The sequence below is a fragment of the Chiloscyllium plagiosum genome, unplaced genomic scaffold (genome assembly GCF_037043375.1).
Source record: "Chiloscyllium plagiosum isolate Xiang-an unplaced genomic scaffold, Cpla_swu_hap1 HiC_scaffold_39, whole genome shotgun sequence".
In the NCBI taxonomy this organism is placed as follows: domain Eukaryota; kingdom Metazoa; phylum Chordata; class Chondrichthyes; order Orectolobiformes; family Hemiscylliidae; genus Chiloscyllium; species Chiloscyllium plagiosum.
In genome coordinates this window covers 51,750,627-51,763,988 of record NW_028270177.1, presented here as the reverse complement: position 1 = coordinate 51,763,988, position 13,362 = coordinate 51,750,627, and the positions used below count along the sequence as shown (strand labels likewise).

Sequence of the window (13,362 nt, the reverse complement as noted above, 5' to 3'; positions counted from 1 at the left end):
CAGGAAGGGGGTGATTAGTTTATTATGTCTACATCAGTCACAGAGTGTTTGATTCAGTGATGTATCGGGATCAGTCAGTGAGGGGGTGAATTTAGTGTGGGGTAGGGTTCAGTCAGGGAGGGGGAGATTGCAGTGTTGGGTAGGGATCAGTCAGGGAGGGGGTGAGTGCAGTGTTGTCTAGGGATCAGTGAAAAAGAGGGAGATTGCAGTGTTGTCTAGGGGTCAGTCAGGGAGGGGGTGATTATAGTGTTGGGTAGGGATCAGTCAGGGAGGGGGTGAGTGCAGTGTTGGGTAGGGATCAGTTAGGGAGGGGGTGAGTGCAGTGTTGGGTAGGGATCAGTTAGGGAGGGGGTGAGTGCAGTGTTGGGTAGGGATCAGTCAGGGAGGGGGTGAGTGCAGTGTTGGGTAGGGATCAGTCAGGGAAGGGGTTAGTGCAGTGTTGGGTAGGGATCAGTCAGGGAGGGGGTGAGTGCAGAGTTGGGTAGGGATCAGTCAGGGAGGGGGTGAGTGCAGTGTTGTGTAGGGATCAGTCAGGGAGGGGGTGAGTGCAGTGTTGTGTAGGGATCAGTCAGGGAGGGGGTGAGTGCAGGGTTGGGGAGGGATCAGAGAGGGAGGGGAAAAAGTGATGTCTGCAGATGCTGGAGATCAGAGCTGAAAAAGGGTTGCTGGAACAGCGCAGCAGGTCAGACAGCATCCAGGGAACAGGAGAATCGACGTTTCGGGCATAAGCCCTTCTTGAGGACGAAGGGCTTCCTGAAGAAGGGCTTATGCCCGAAACGTCGATTCTCCTGTTCCCTGGATGCTGCCTGACCTGTTGCGCTGTTCCAGCAACCCTTTTTCAGATCAGCGAGAGAGAGAGGGTGATTGCAGTGTTGGGTCGGGATCAGTCAGGGTTGGGGACATTGCAGTGTTGGGAAGGGTTCAGTCAGGGAGGGGGAGATTGCAGTGTTGGGTAGGGATCAGTCAGGGAGGGGGAGATTGCAGTGTTGTTAGGGATCAGTCAGGGAGGGGGAGATTGCAGTGTTGGGTAGGGATCAGTCAGGGAGGGGGTGAGTGCAGTGTTGGGTAGGGATCAGTGAAAAAGAGGGAGATTGCAGTGTTGTCTAGGGGTCAGTCAGGGAGGGGGTGATTATAGTGTTGGGTAGGGATCAGTCAGGGAGGGGGAGAGTGCAGTGTTGGGTAGGGATCAGTCAGGGAGGGGGTGAGTGCAGTGTTGGGTAGGGATCAGTCAGGGAGGGGGTGAGTGCAGTGTTGGGTAGGGATCAGTCAGGGAGGGGGTGAGTGCAGTGTTGGGTAGGGATCAGTCAGGGAGGGGGTGAGTGCAGTGTTGGGTAGGGATCAGTCAGGGTTGGGGACATTGCAGTGTTGTGTAGGGATCAGTCAGGGAGGGGGTGAGTGCAGTGTTGTGTAGGGATCAGTCAGGGTTGGGGACATTGCAGTGTTGGGAAGGGGTCAGTCAGGGAGGGGGTGAGTGCTGTGTTGGGTAGGGATCAGTCAGGGTTGGGGACATTGCAGTGTTGTGTAGGGATCAGTCAGGGAGGGGGTGATTGTATTGTTGGTTTGGGATCAGTGAGGGAGGGGGAGATTGCAGTGTTGGGTAGGGATAGATTGGAAAGCAGGATTGCAAAAAGTGTACATGTGATTGTTTTGTCAATTAGGGCTAAGGAGAATCCAAAGAGCTTTTACAAATACATGAAGGCCAAAGCGTCACTGGGGAGAGAATAGGGCCCCCCAAAGATCAAGATCGTCTGCACGTGGAGCTGTAGGAAATTGGGAAAATACTGAACAAGTATTTCCTGTAGACAAGGACATGGAAGATATAGAATTGAATGATGGTTTGGGAAATAACTTTGGGAAATAAATCTTGCAAAATGTCCACATAACAGAGGAGGAGGTGCTGGATGTCTTGAAACATATAAAGGTGGATAAATCCCCAGGACTTTGTCAGGTCTACTCTCGATCTCTGTGGGAAGCTACAGAAGTGATTGCTGGGCCCCTTTCTGAAATATTTGTATCATCGATAGACACATGTGAGGTGCCAGAAGACTGGAGGTTGGGTTAATGTGGTGCCACTGTTTAAGACGGGTGGTCAGGACAAGCCAGGGAACTACAGACTAGTTTGCCTGACGTCCGTCGTCGGCACGTTGAAGGCCGGATCCATGAGGGACGGGAGTTAGATGTGTTTAGAAAGGCAATGTCTAATTGGGGATGGTCAGCATTGCTTTGTTCGTGGGAAATCATGTTTCAAGGTATTGAGTTTTTTGAAGAAGTAACAAAAGGATTGTTGAGGGCAGAGCGGTGGGTGTAAGTGATATGGGCTTCAGTAAGGTATTCGAAGAGTTTCCACATGGGAGATTGGAGAGCAAGGATAGATCTCACGGAATACAGGGAAAACCAGCCATTTGGATACAGAACTGGCACGAAGGTAGACGACAGAGGGTGGTTGTGGAGGGTTGTTTTTTCAGACTGGAGACCTGTGACCAGTGGAGTGCCACAAGGATCGGTGCTGCGTCCACTACTTTCCATTAATTATATAAATGATTTGGATGTGAACATAGCAGGTATATTTAGTAAGTTTGCAGATGACACCAAAATTGGAGGTGTCGTGGAAAGTGAAGAATGTTCCTTCACATTACAATGGGATGGTGAACTCCCTGACTGATCCCTACCCAACACTGCACTCTCCCCCTCCCTGACTGATCCCTACCCAACACTGCACTCACCCCCTCCCTGACTGATCCCTACCCAACACTGCACTCACCCCCTCCCTGACTGATCCCTACCCAACACTGCACTCTCCCCCTCCCTGACTGATCCCTACCCAACACTGCACTCACCCCCTCCCTGACTGATCCCTACCCAACACTGCACTCACCCCCTCCCTGACTGATCCCTACACAACACTGCAATCTCCCCCCTCCCTGACTGATCCCTACCCAACACTGCACACCCCCCTCCCTGACTGATCCCTACACAACACTGCAATCCCACTCTCCCTGACAGATCCCAATGGGGTGAGGAGTGGCAGATGGAGCTTCATTTAGATAAATGGATGGTGCTGCATTTTGGGAAAGCAACTCTTCGCAGGACTGATACACTTAATGTTAAGGTCCCAGGGAGTGTTTCTGAACAAAGAAACCTTGGAGAGCAGGTTCATTGTTCCTTGAAAGGAGAATTGTGGGTCGATAGGATAGTGAAGAATGTGTTTGGTATGCTTGTGTTTACTGATCAGTGCATTGAGTAGAGGAGTTGGGAGGTCATGGTGTGGCTGTACAGGACATTGGATAAGCCAGTGTTGGAATATTGCATGAAATTCTTGTCTCCTCCCTGATGGAAGGATATTGTGTAAATTGAAAGGGTTCAGAAAAGATTTACAAAGATGCTGACAGGATTGGAGGATTTGAGCTACAGGAAGAGGTTAAATTGTCTGGGCCTGTTTTCCCTGGAATGTCTGAGGCTGAGGGGTATCCATATGGAGGTTTATAAAGCCATGAGAGGCATGGTTAGGATGAACAGTCAATGTCTTTTCCCTGGGGTGGTGTAGTCCAGAACTGCAGTGCCTAGGTTCAGGATGAGAGGGGAAAGATATAAAAGGAATGTAAGGGACAACGTTTTGATGTGGAGCGTGTTGCTTGTATGGAATGACCTGCCAGATGAAGTGGTGGAGACTGGTACAATTACTGCATTTAAAAGGCATCTGGATGGGTACACGAACAGGAAGGGTTGAGAGGGATTTGGGCAAAGTGCTGGCAAATGTGACGAGATTATGTTAGGGTATGTGGGTGGCGTGGATGAGTTGGACCGAAGGCCCTGATTCTGTGCTGTACATCTCTATGACTGTGAATGTTTTCCATTGTCCATTTACAGCCATACACTTCACTGTTTCCCCTGTTTACCTTGGTCAGTTCTCCTCTCAAACACATGTCAATGGCTTTGGTTGTGATTGTAGGGTGTGCTTTTTAGTCACTTTAAAAATCAATCATCTCACTGAATTCCACTATACTGCAATTTCCCCGAGGATATCTCAATGTGACATTACTCCTTCCCTCAGCGTCATCAGCCAACGGTCGATCTGAGATAGTCACGTCCCTGGCCATTTGCACAACGTGTTATTCAAACAAACACTGACAGAAACAAAGAGGAGTTTGGAGAACATCACTTTTGCCAAAGTGACTGTCCCAGATTATACAAAGACTGAAGTCTCCCAAAATGATCACAGTGCCTTTGCATTACACAGGAATTCTTTGGAATGTGTAACAGGGTTGAGCAATGAAATGCTGTCAGGCAGCCTCAAAACTGTTCTCCTGTTTGTGTTTATGACACGTGTTACCCAGAATCTGCATTCAGGCTGATTCAGCTTCACCTCTGAGGCCAAATGCTTTCGCTGTAATGCCTTTGTTCCCCATTACTGTCAGGGTTACCCATCCTGCACTCCCTGACACCCCTCAAGGAGGTGGACAATAGAATATTCATGTTCCACCTTTTGTTCACGCTGTCGCCACTAAATCGCATTTATCTCTGTGCCACAGTCCATCCACCTTATTGCAGAGACTTTAGCCAGTCCAAAAAAAAAACATTACGACTGACTCTTTCCATAATTTCTTGTCACAGTCCAATTCACTGATGTACAGTTTCAGTTAAACTCTGTCTCTTCCTGTTCCTTTCTGCTTGTCTTCAGCTACATCGCCATTTCTCTCTGGATATGGAAAGCACCTTTCACCTGAACCCTGGCCCTGCATCCTCTCTGTCAGTTTAAAGTCCTGTCCATAAGCCTACCGACGTGATTGGCCAGGACACTGCTCCCAGCAATGTTATGTCTAATTCACTCACGGGATGTTGCTGTCTCTGGCTGGCCAGCATCGCATGCCCACCCCGAGCTGCCCTTGAGCTGAGTGCCTTGCTGGATCATTACAGAGAGCTGTTTAGAGTCAACCCCATCGCTCTGGGTCTGGATCATGTGTAGGCCAGACCCGCTGCCTATAACAGATTTCCATCCTGAAAGGATATTAAGCAGTTAGATGGGTTATACTGGACACCGGCATTAACATCTGGATGAACAGTCTGGTGAGAATAGTACGAGGCCATCACCTCTCGCACTCATTGCTCAACCGTCAGTGAGTACTGATGCCCGTGCACCATGAGTCACAACCCTTTCATCATGACCATTGTGTGATCCTGATACCATCCTGCACCCTGGTGATATCACTCAGTCTCTCTCCATGTGGTATCCCTCACTGTGTGGCTCTAATTGCTGCCTCTGTCAACATCTCTCGCTCTTGCAGCTACTCCAGATCCTGAGCAAACAGAATTCCCCACTCCAGAGAGACGCAGCAGTACAGGCCAGGGATGGAGACTGGGATTTTCCAGATCTCTGTGGGATTCAGTGTCATTCTCCATGTGTAACCCTGACTGCATCAGTCTAATTTCCCATTCTGTCTATTTCTCTGTCTCCTGTAGGTACTCAGGACGTTCCTGTCTCAGCCGAATTCCTAACTCCTGTCTCGTCCATAACCACATCAAAGACGGTTGGTCAGCCAGAGAGAGATGGAGAGGGAGATCTGGAGCCTTCAGTAAATCCTGCTGCCGGTAAGATCACTCACAGTAAACAGCACAGGGAGTGGTTAGCGACCTTCTGTATTCAGACCCAGAAGACAGGATATAGACACAGAGCTGTGTAAGGAACAGTGACATTCTAAGCTTCATTCCCACCATCTTGTGAGGGACCTGCTTTCACCTCTGCTGTACTGGTCCTCCCTGAGACATCTCTCTGACTCTCTCTCTCTCTCCCTCTCTCTCACCCCCTCACCCTCATTCTCTCTTTCTCACCCTCTCTTTCTCTCTCACCCCCTCACTCACTCTCCACCCAAACTCTCTCTCTCACCCAACTTCTCTCTCCCTCGCATCCCTCTCTCTCTCATCCCTCTTTCACTGGATTGCCCTCTATCTCTCCCTATCACGCTCTGCCTCCTCTCTATCTTCCTCTCTCTCTCTTGCTCTCTCTCTCTCGTCCCATTCTCGTGCGCTCTGTCGCTCTCAGACTCTCTGTCTCATTTCCATCTCCTCCCTCACAATCATTTGCACCTCTGTCTCTCTCTCTCTTGCCCCCCTCCTTGCCCCCTCTCTCTCTCGTTCACCCCCACTCTCGCTCTCTCGCCCCACTCTCTTGCTCGCCCCTCTCTCTCACCCCTCTCTGACACCCTCTCACTCTCAACCCCTCTCGCTCACACCCCCTCGCACTCTCAATCCATCTCTCTCTCACCCTCTCTCTCCCTGCCTCTCACTCTCTTCCCCTCTCTCTCTGCCCCTCTCGTGCTCTCTTCCCCCTCTCACTCCACCTCTCTCATTCACCCCTCTCTCCCTTTCTCTCCCCCACCCCTCTCGCCCCTCTCCCCTTCTCTCCCCCCTCTCTCACCCCTTTCCCTCACCCCTCGCTCTCATTCCCCCTCTCACCATCTCCCCTCTCTCTCCCTCCTCTTTCTCCCTCCTCTCTCTCACCCCCTTGCTCTCACCACCCCCTCCCCCTTCCCTTTCTCTCCCCCCTCTCTCTCTCCCTCTCTCCCCCCTCTCACCTCTCTCCAACCCCCTTCCCTCCCCTTTCTCTCTCTCCCCTCTCTCCCCTCTCTCTCCCTCTCTCTCACACCTCTCTCACACCCCTCTCTCCCCCTCTCTCATCCCCTTCCCCACCCCTCTCTCCCCACTCTCTCTGGCATCTCTCACCCCTCTCTCACCCCCCCTCTCTCACCCTTCTCTCTCCCTTACCTCTTTCTCTCTCACCTCTCTCTCTAACCCTCTCTCTCTCACACACCCCTTCTCTCACACCCCTCTCTCTCACCCCTTCTCTCTCAGCCCCCTCTCTCTCTCTCAGAACCCCTCTCTCCCCAGTCTCTCCCACCCAGATCTCTCTCAAACATCCTCTCTCTCACCCCTCTCCCTCTCTCACCCTCTCTCTCACTCACCCCTGCTCTCTCATCCCCTCTCTCACCCCCCCTCTCTCAGCCCTCTCTCTCAGCCCCCTTCTCTCTCCCTCCCCAATCTCTCCCAACATGATCTCTCTCAACCCTCTCTCTCTTTCACCTCTCTCTCCCTTACCGCTCTCTCTCTCACACCTCTCTCACACTCACCCTCTCTCTCACCTTTTCTCTCTCAGCCCCTCTCTCTCAAACCCTCTCTTTCTCACCCCTCACTCTCTTTCACCCCTCTCTCTCTTACACCTCTCTCTCACCCCCTCTCTCTCTTACCCCTCTCTCTCACCCTCTCTCTTTCAGCCTGTCTCTCTGTCATCCCCTGTCTCTTTCTCACCGGCTCTCTCTTCCACCCCGATCTCTCACGCCCCGTCTCTCTCTCTCACCCCTCTCTTTCTCACCGCTCTCTCCCTCACCCCTCTCTCTCTCACCCCCTCTCTTTCACTGTCTCTCTCTGTCAGCCTGTCTCTCTCTCTCACCCCCTGTCTATTTCACTCCCGCTCTCTCTTCCACCCCGATCTCTCGCACATACCCTCTCTCCTACACCCCTCTCTCTCACTCCCCCTCTCTCTCACCGCTCTCTCTCTCACCCTTCGCTCTATCATCCCTCTCTTTCGGAGTGCCTCTCTCTCAGCCCCTCTCTCTCCCCCAGTCTCTCCCACCCTGATCTCTCTCTCAGCCCCTCTCACTCTCACACTCTCTCTCTCATCCCTCTCTCTGATCCCTCTCTCTCTCTCACCCATCTCTCTCACCCTCTCTTTCTCACGCCTCACTCTCACCCTCACTCTCTCAGGCCCTCTCTCTCTCTCTCACCATTCTCTCTCTCACCCCTCTTTCTCTAACCCTTCTCTCTCTTACCTGTCTCTCTCTCACACACTTCTCTCTCTCAGCCTCTCTCTAGCACGCCTTCTCTCTCACCCTCTCTTTCGCAGCCACTCTCTCTCTCAGCCCCTCTCTCTCTACCCAGTCTCTCCCACCCTGATCTCTCTCTCAGCCCCTCTCACTCTCCCCCACTCTCTACACCCCTCTCTCTCTCACCCGTTATCTCTCACCCTCTCTCTCTTACCCCTCTTTCTCACACCTCTCTCTCTCAGCCTGTCTCTCTGTCACCCCTGTCTCTTTCTCACCCGCTCTCTCTTCCACCCCGATCTCTCTCACACCCCCTCTCTGTCTCACCCCTCTCTCTCTCTCAGCCCTATCTCTCTTACACCCTTCTCTCTCTTACCCGTCTCTCTCTTTCATCCCCTCTCTCTTACATCTCTCTCTCACCCCTCTCCCACCACTCTCTCACCCTCTCTCTCTCAGCCTGTTTCTCTGTCATCCCCTGTCTCTTTCTCACCCGCGCTCTCTTCCACCCCGATCTCTCTCACACCCCACTCTCTCACCCCTCTCTCTCTCACTCTGTCTCTTAACCCTCTCTCACACCCCCTCTCTCACACCCCCTCTCTCACACACCCTCTCACTCTTACCCATCTCTCTCACCCTCTCTCTCTCACCCCTTCTCTGTCTCCCCCTCTCTCACCCCTCTCTCTCACCCTCTCTGTCTCTCTCACCCCTCTCTCTCTCACCCCCTTTCTCTCACAAACCTCTCTCAACCCCCTCTCACTCTCACATCCCTCTCTGTCTCACCCTTTCTCTCTCACCTCTCTCTCTCACCCCATCTTTCTCACACTCTTTCACACCCCCTCTCTCTCAGGCCCTCTCTTTCAGCCCCTCTCTCTCACCACACTCTCTGTCCCTCACCTCTCTCTCAACCTCTTCTCTCTCACAACCACTCTCTCTCTCACGCTCTCTCTCTCACCCCTCTCTCTATCACCCTCTCTCTCTCACCCACTCTCTCTCACCTCTCTCTCTCACCCTTTCTCTCTCACCCTCTCTCTCAGCCCCTCTCACTCTCACCCTCTCTCTCTCATCATCTCTCTCTGATCCCTCTCTCTCTCACACACCACTCTCTCACAAACCTCTCTCTCACCCTTTGTCTCTCACCCCTATCTCTCACCCTCACTCCCTCAGGTCCTCTCTCTCACCCTTCTCTCTCTTACCCGTCTCTCTCTCTCACACTTCTCTCTCTCAGCCTCTCTCTCTCGCCCTCTCTTTCGCAGCCCCTCTCTCTCACCCCCAGTCTCTCCCACCTGATCTCTCTCTCTCAGACCCTCTCACTCTCACCCACTTTCTCTCATCCCTCTTTCTCTCACCCTTTCTCTCTCACCCTCTCTCTCACCCTTTCTCTCTCACCCCTCTCTCTCTCAGCCTGTCTCTCTGTCACCCCCGTCTCTTTCTCACCCGCTCCCTATTCCACCCCGATCTCTCTCACCTCTCTCTCAACCCTCTCGCTCACACCCTTCTCTCTCTTACACGTCTCTCTCTTTCACCCTCTCTCTCTTACATCTCTCTCTCACCCCTCTCTCTCTCACCCTTTCTCTCTCTTAGCCTGTTTCTCTGTTATCCCCTGTCTCTTTCTTACCCGCTCTCTCTTCCAGCCCGATCTCTCTCAAACCCCTCTCTCTCTCACCCCTCTCTCTCTCACTCTCTCTCTTACCCCTCTCTCAGATCCCCTCTCTCACACCCCTCTCTCACACCCGCTCACTCTCACCCCCTCTCTCTCATCCCCCCTCTCTCCCCCCACTTTCACCCTCTCTCTCTCAGCCTGTCGCTCTTTCACGCCCTGTCTCTTTCACACCTGCTCTCTCATCCACCCCGATCTCCCTCTCTCCCTCACCTCTCTCTCTCTCACCCCTCTCTCTCTCACCTCTCTCTTTGTCTCACCCTTCTGTCTTTTACCCCTCTCTCTCACCCTCTGTCTCTCACCCCTCAATCTCTCTCACCCCTCTCTCTCTCTGAAACCTCTCTCTCTCAAACCCCTCTCACTCTCACATCCCTTTCTCTCTCATCCCCCCTCTCTCTCTCTCATCCCTCTCTCACCCCATCTCTCTCACACCCTCTCTCTCAGGCCCTCTCTTTCAGCCCTTCTCTCTCACACTCCCCTCTCTGTCACACACCTCTCTCTCTCAACCTCTTCTCTCTCACACAGCCCCCTCTCTCTCACCCTCTCTCTCTCTCACCCCTCTCTCTCACCCCTCTCTCTCACCCACTTGCTGTCACCCCTCTCTCTCTCACCCTTTCTCTCTCACCCTCTCTCACACCTCTCCCTCTCACCCTTCTCCCTTACCCCTCTCTGTCTCACGCACCTCTCTATCTCACCCTCTCTCCAACCCCTCTCTCTCTCTCTCACCCTTCTCCATCTCACCCTCTCTCTCTCACCCCTCTCTCTCGCTTACCCCTCTCTCTCTCACACAGCTTATCTCTCTCACCTTCTCTCTCTCAGCCTGTCTCTCTCCCTCACCTCTTTCTCTCTCCCTCACCTCTATCTCTCTTCCCCCCTCTCTTTCTCACCCCTCTCTCCTACCCGTCTCTCCCTCTCTCACACCTCTCTCTCTCAGCCTCTCTCTCTCACACCTTCTCTCTCACCCTCTCTTTCGCAGCCCCCTCTCTCTCTCAGACCCTCTTTCTCTCCCCAGCCTCTCCCACCCTGAGCTCCCTTAAGCCCCCTCTCTCTCATCCCCCTCTCTCTCATCCCTCTCTCTCTGAACCCTCTCTCACCCCTCTCTCTCTCACACCTGTCTCTCGCCCTCTCTCTCTCACCCGTTCTCACCCTCACTCTCTCAGGCCCTCTCTCTCACACCGCTTCTCTCTCTCACCCCTCTCTCACCCGCACCCTCTCTCTCTCTCACCCCTCTCTCGATTACCCCTCTCTCTCTCTGTCTAACACCTCTCTCTCACACCCTCTCTCTCTCACCCTCTCTCTCTCTCACCCTCTCTCTCTCACCCTCTCTCTCTCTCACACCTCTCGCTTACCCCCCTCTCTCTCTGTCTAACACCTCTCTCTCACCCTCTCTCTCTCTCACCCCCTCTCTCACACCCCTCTCTCTCTCACCCTCTCTCTCTCTCACCCTCTCTCTCTCTCACCCTCTCTCTCTCTCACACCCTCTCTCACACCCCTCTCTCTCACCCTCTCTCTCTCTCACCCTCTCTCTCTCTCACCCTCTCTCTCTCTCACACCTCTCGCTTACCCCCCTCTCTCTCTGTCTAACACCTCTCTCTCACCCTCTCTCTCTCTCACCCCCTCTCTCACACCCCTCTCTCTCTCACCCTCTCTCATTCACCCTCTCTCTCTCTCACCCCTCTATCTCACACCTCCCTCTCTCACCCTCTCTCTCAACACTCTTTCTCTCTCACCGTCTCTTTCTCACCCCTATCTTTCTTAACCCTCTCTCACACACACCTCTCTCATCCTCTCTCTCACCCCCTCTCTCTCACACCCTTCTCTCCCTCACCCTCGCTCTCTCATCCCTCTTTCTTACCCCTCACTCTTACCTGTGTCTCTCACACCGCTTCTCTCTCTCACACACACCTCTCGCTCACCCCCTCTCTCATTCCTCTCTCTCTTACCTTCTCTCTCTCTTACCTCTCTCTCTCCCTCTCTCTCTCTCACCCCTTGCCTCTCAACCCATCTTTCACCCCCTCTCTCTCAGCCCTTCCTCTCTCTCAGCCCCCCAATCACTCCCCAGTCTCTCACACCCTGATTTCTCTCACACAACCTCTCTCTCACCCCTCTATCTCTCACACCCTCTCTCTCTCCTACTCCTCTCTCTCTCACACCTCTCTCTCTCTCTCAGCCTGTCACTCTGTCACCCCGTCTCTTTCTCACCCGCTCTCTCTTCCATCCCGATCTCTCTCACACCCCCTCTCTCCCTCACCCCCCTCTCTCCCTCACCCCCTCTCTCCCTCACCCCTCTCCCTCCCTCACCCCCTCTCTCCATCACCACTCTCTCTCACCCCTCCCTCTCTCTTACCCATGTCTCTCTCTCTCACCCTCTCTCTTCAGGGCATAAGCCTGAAGAAGGGCTTATGCCCGAAACGTCGATTCTCCTGATCCCTGGATGCTGCCTGACTTGCTGCGCTTTTCCAGCAACACATTTTCAGCTCTGATCTCCAGCATCTACAGATCTCACTTTCACCCTCTCTCTTACCCCTCTCTCACACACCCTGTCTTTCACCCCCTCTCTCTCACCCCCTCTCTCTCACCACCTCTCTCTCAGCCCCTCTCTTTCACCCTCTCTCTTTCTCTCAGCTTGCCTCTCTCTCACCCCTGTCTCTTTCACACCCACTCTGTCTTCCACCCCGATTTGTCTCACACCCCCTCTCTACGTCATCCCTCTCTCTCTCTTACCCTCTCTCTCTCTAACACCTCTCTCTCTCACTTTCTCTCTCACCTCCCCTCTCTCCCCCCTCTCTCCCCCTCTCTCTCCCCCTCTCTCTCTCTCTCACCCTCTCTCTCACACCCTTCTCTCTCTTACCCCTCACTCTTACCTGTGTCTCTCACACCGCTTCTCTCTCTCACACACACCTCTCGCTCACCCCCTCTCTCATTCCTCTCTCTCTTACCTTCTCTCTCTCTTACCTCTCTCTCTCCCTCTCTCTCTCTCACCCCTTGCCTCTCAACCCATCTTTCACCCCCTCTCTCTCAGCCCTTCCTCTCTCTCAGCCCCCCAATCACTCCCCAGTCTCTCACACCCTGATTTCTCTCACACAACCTCTCTCTCACCCCTCTATCTCTCACACCCTCTCTCTCTCCTACTCCTCTCTCTCTCACACCTCTCTCTCTCTCTCTCAGCCTGTCACTCTGTCACCCCGTCTCTTTCTCACCCGCTCTCTCTTCCATCCCGATCTCTCTCACACCCCCTCTCTCCCTCACCCCCCTCTCTCCCTCACCCCCTCTCTCCCTCACCCCTCTCCCTCCCTCACCCCCTCTCTCCATCACCACTCTCTCTCACCCCTCCCTCTCTCTTACCCATGTCTCTCTCTCTCACCCTCTCTCTTCAGGGCATAAGCCTGAAGAAGGGCTTATGCCCGAAACGTCGATTCTCCTGATCCCTGGATGCTGCCTGACTTGCTGCGCTTTTCCAGCAACACATTTTCAGCTCTGATCTCCAGCATCTACAGATCTCACTTTCACCCTCTCTCTTACCCCTCTCTCACACACCCTGTCTTTCACCCCCTCTCTCTCACCCCCTCTCTCTCACCACCTCTCTCTCAGCCCCTCTCTTTCACCCTCTCTCTTTCTCTCAGCTTGCCTCTCTCTCACCCCTGTCTCTTTCACACCCACTCTGTCTTCCACCCCGATTTGTCTCACACCCCCTCTCTACGTCATCCCTCTCTCTCTCTTACCCTCTCTCTCTCTAACACCTCTCTCTCTCACTTTCTCTCTCACCTCCCCTCTCTCCCCCCTCTCTCCCCCTCTCTCTCCCCCTCTCTCTCTCTCTCACCCTCTCTCTCACACCCTTCTCTCTCTTACCCCTCTCTCTCTTACCTGTCTCTCTCACACCGCTTCTATCTCTCA

The 13,362-nt window shown here is 53.4% G+C and overlaps 1 long non-coding RNA gene across 1 annotated transcript in view; it reads left to right on the top strand.

The window, feature by feature from the left end:
- LOC148138685 (uncharacterized) overlaps positions 1–13,362 on the top strand; it is a 110,285-nt gene that overhangs the window by 25,405 nt on the left and 71,518 nt on the right. Inside the window, exon 2 of the long non-coding RNA XR_015753805.1 lies at positions 5,458–5,586. This is a non-coding gene — a long non-coding RNA (uncharacterized LOC148138685). The remainder of the gene's footprint in view (positions 1–5,457; positions 5,587–13,362) is intronic.